We start from the raw sequence: 4,922 nt of genomic DNA, 5'->3' as shown, positions 1-4,922 counted from the left end.
ATGGGTATGGCCTCCACTGTCACATACAGGATGAGTATAGGGCCCAGTACCGCCCACATGTTGGGCATGGGTTCATTACACCCCACAATATGCTAATGGGGTCAAGTACCGCCCATAGGATAAGTATGGGGTCCACTACCGCCCACAGGATGTGTTTGGGGACCAGTATCTGTGGTGTTTGTGTGTTACTGAGGAAGTCTTGATTGTAGGGTTGATATAAAATCATTGCTTAGTTACTGACTTTACTAGTTAAACTAATACATGACTAGTAGCTACCAAGCTTGGCGGGCGTCCTGTACGCTCTTTGTTTACCATCTTTGGCATCTGCTCCGCCGCACATAGAAAACGGATAGTACCATTTTCTGTGAACATGACATCCCTCCTTTTCTTTAAAAAGAATGAATACAGGATGTCTACCATGCTTGTAGCACAAAGCAAAGTTATTGACACAAAGTAAGTTATTAACATATCAAGAGATATTGCATACATTTAACATTAATTAAGCACACAAAGAATTTAAACAACTTAATCTTTACCACAAAGGATTTCAAAGTTAATAATACATATGCATGTTAAACAAACATGAAAGAAACTGTAATACAAAGTTACAAAATATTGAATGAGATATCTGCATTATTCAAACAATATTAAATTTAGTTTAGCATAATAGGTAAATATTTTTCATTACATAGGATCATAATTAATCATCAAATCGTGGAGGGCGTTTAACATGACGTTTAGGACGAGAGTCCTTAAATTCAATAACATCCCTTGATGAATTGTTTGTCCGGTTATAACTATTTTTTTTCTTTTGCACGACTTTGCACTTCATCATTTTCTACACTAGTTGGAATCACTTTGAAATAGGCCATATTACGTGTTATACTATTATCTCTATTACTAGCTGTTACCATAGTTCCTTTTACACTAATCACTTTATATGGTTTTGTATCATACGGCATATCTAGCTTTCCCTCTTTTTCTTTTTAACGAGAACAGTGTCTCCAACCTTTATGAATTGTTCCTTTGCACGTTGATCATGAGCAATTTCATTTTGCCCTTGGCTAGTGCATCCTTCTGAGCGAGACGTTTATCCGTTACCTCGGCTGGCATGACGGGTAGTGCGATTCTCATAGGACGTCCAAATAAAAGTTCACACAGGTGACTTGCCCAGTGTTCCATGCGGTGTTGCACGATAGTTCCTGAGAACAGCATACATAGCTTGTTTCCAGGATCGTCCTTCGGCATGAGCACAGCGTACCGCTTTCATGAGAGGTTGCATGAATCTCTCAACTTCTCCATTTGCTTGAGGATGTAGTGCATCACACGGCGGTGTTTGAATCCAATATGCTCAGCAAAGTTGACGAAGTCTTGTCCATTGAATGGCGGTCCATTGTCCGTCTTGACAACTTCAGGAATGCCAAAGTTTGAAAAGACCTTGTCGAGTTTCGGGATGACAGCCTTTGCAGATGTGAAAGTGATGATTTCTACTTCTGGATAACGTGAGTGATCATCAATGACTACCATCAAGTACTCTCCAGTTGGTAGCGGTCCGCAGAAGTCCATCGATACTTCCGTCCATGGTGCAGCAGGTAGTGGTGAAGGTTGTAGAGGTGTTGGTCTTGAAGTATCCACTGCAGCTTGGCAAGGGACACAGGCATCATGCATATCCTTTGCTTGACGATCAATGCCAGGAAACCACACCTTTTCTCGTAGCAGCTGTTTGGTCCTAACAAGACCTTGGTGTCCTTGATGTGCAAGCTTCAGAGCACGTTGCTGGAGAACAGCTGGAATAACGATACGAGTACCTCGCAGCACGGTGTCGCGTTGTTGCGTAACACTTAATTCTGTCTGGATGCGTTCAAGTGCTTTGAATGCATCTTGGTCAACTCCTGAGGGTGGGATGCATGGAAACTTTTTCTTAGTCAATGCATCCACTGTTGCTTGCAGAGTTGGGTCCTCTAGGGTTACAGTACGGATTTCATCAAGAGTGAGAGCCTTAGGGACTGCATCACAGGTTACAGAGTGAACATATTCCTCGGCAACTTGCTGATGCTTGGTGATGGTGAAACTGTTGGCAGGATGTCGACTGATGTAATCAGCGGGATTGCCTGCACCCGGCTTGTATTTCACCATAAAGTTGTATGGTTGCAGACGAAGAGCCCATCTCTCAATGCGAGCTGGTGGTTTGGACTTTGGATTATTGAAGATGGTCTCCAATGGTTTGTGGTCAGTGACTATCGTGGTGAAGGGCGCACCAAGCAGATACACATTGAAGTGTTCACAGCCCCATACAAGAGCAAGAGCTTCCTTCTCTGTCTGACTGTATCGTTGCTCAACATCTGTGAGAGAACGGCTGGCATAGGCAATTACTACTCTGGAATCTGGTTGACTAGGTTTGTGTTGGGCTAAAACAGCACCTAAACCAACAGGACTAGCATCCACCGTCAGTGTCCATCGACGGATCAAAGTATGCAGCAGTCGCATTCTCTACTAGTGCATCTTTCACGGCATCAAATGCATTTTGCTCGATATCGCTCCAGTACCATGATGCATTTTTCTTCAGGAGCTCACGTAGAGGCTTCGTAATGGTAGCAAAATCTGGAATGAAGCGAGAACAGTAGTTTGCCATTCCCAGAAAACTATGTACTTCAGTGGACGTTGAAGGAGGTGCAGCATTCTTGATATCTGCAACTTTCTTAGGATCTGGAGACAGACCTTTGTCACTAAGTACATGTCCAAAGAATTCAATTTTACGTTGATTGAACTCACACTTTGCTCGGCTTAACATCAGATTCTTTTCTCGTAAGCGTTGCAATGTTGCACGAAGAGCTTTGTCGTGTTCAGCTTGGGTACGGCCATAAACAATGATGTCATCAGACATGTTGTCAGCATTAGGTAGATCTTGCAATACCTAGCTGATGATGTGCTGGAATACCTCGGCAGCACTGTTAATACCAAAACTCAGGCGCTTGTACTTATACAGACCTCGATGTGTCGTAAACGTTGTGATGAATCGACTCTCATCATCAAGTTCAAGCTGATGATAGCCCTTGTTTAAATCTAACTTGCTGAATACAGTTGCACCATTCAAGCGGTAAATCATATCATCTACAGTGGGTGTAGGATGGCGTTCACGCATTATTGCCTTGTTGGGAACACGCATGTCCACACAAATGCGTATCTCATCTGGATTCTTCGGCTTTGGTGGAGTGACAATTGGGCTTACCCATGGTGTTGGGCCTGTTACTGGTTCAATGATATCTAGTTCCATCAGCCTATCCAGTTCGGCATCGACTTTCTTGCAAGTATGGAATGGTTGTCGGCGATGTGGTTGGGCAACTGGAATTACATCTGGGTTGATATGCAGATGTACTTTGCTATCAGTATAACAACCTATGGATTTAAATCGATCAGAAAATTCAGCAACAATAGCATCAACATTGTTTGCAGATTCTACTGCTACAGCATTAGAAAGCTGAAGTAGCCCCAATTTGGTTGAAGTCTTGTAACTGAGTAGAGACTCCTTTGCATTCCTAACAACATGGAATGTAGTAGTGAGCATTGCACTCTTTGACTTAATCTCTGCAGTGAAAGTTCCAATCACTGGCAAGGCTACCTTTGAAGCATAGGCAGTGGCTTTACCATTGTAGTTTTCAAGCTTTAGGAACTGTTTTTTAAATTTTTCATAGTGGCACTCAGCAATAGTGTCAATGTTTGATCCAGTGTCAATGAGAACTTTGAGACAAATACCAGCAATGTATACTATAGTCTCTAGGTTGTTTGGAAGATCATTCCATTCTGTGATTGCTTGTATTCCATAAGTATAATCACATTCACTGTCATCTGAGACTGGTTGTAATGAAATGTTGTCTTGTACATTATTAACATTCTGGATATGAGGTGCAATATTGCGTTTACCACCTCGACCCCTATGAGCTGATCCTCGTACAGTGCTTTTATTCATTGGCATGTGGTTTCTTTAGTGCAGAACGACACATAGCATCAAAATGACCTAGTTTTCCACACTCATAGCACTTCTTACCTTGAGCAGGACAAACATTATCTTGGTGTGGGTAGTCTCCTCCACAATTGTAACATTTATTGTTGACACCCTCTGATGTGAGTCTTTGTGACTGCTTGAGTCTTGTTCCTTGACCCCAGTTGTGACGTGGTTCTCGGCTCAATTTACTGTTAGGTTTATCATGATATCTTCTTTGATTACGATGTCCTCCCTGAACCTTACATACCTCATTACTGTTAGTAACAGTGGCAGAACCGTTGTTGGCACTACACTCCATGACACGAGCATCACGTGCAGCATCTTCCATTCGACGAGCAATATCCAGTATCTTGGTAAGAGAACTTTCATCTTCAACAAGTTGTAGAGCTCTTTGACGGAGACGTGTAGATGCGCATGTTTCAATTATTTGCTGTTTGATTTCTTTGTCAACATCAGCAAACTCACAATGGGCTGCTAAACCCTGCAGACGTGTGTGGTATTGATCAACGGTTTCATTAGAGAGTTGCCTGGCTCTCCTGAAATGCATAATTTCCATTGCAGTATTTTGCCTTGGTTTCAAATGTTCAGTTAATTTGGCTTTGGCAATGTCATAATCTTTGGCACCACCAGTGTCTTTCAGTGTGTCAAAGATGTCACAAACTCTATCACCTGCATAATGAAGTAGAAAGGCACGCTTTCTTTCCAACCTGTCCTCTTAAAAAGAACGTCAACATTTGCCGTTTGACTCTACGGCTGTTTTTGGACGTTATTTTGTGTAAAACTACGTCTATTTTCGCTTCCATGGACTATCTCTTGTTATACAATGAAATACCACACTCTTATTATTCTATAACTCACTGACTATGCTCTGATATTTGTTCTTCAAGTAAAAATATATATATTTTTGCCTTAATTAGGC

The sequence above is a fragment of the Procambarus clarkii genome, chromosome 85 (assembly GCF_040958095.1).
Source record: "Procambarus clarkii isolate CNS0578487 chromosome 85, FALCON_Pclarkii_2.0, whole genome shotgun sequence".
Lineage (NCBI taxonomy): Eukaryota > Metazoa > Arthropoda > Malacostraca > Decapoda > Cambaridae > Procambarus > Procambarus clarkii.
The sequence above is the reverse complement of the archived record's forward strand: the minus strand, read 5'-3'. Positions refer to the sequence as shown.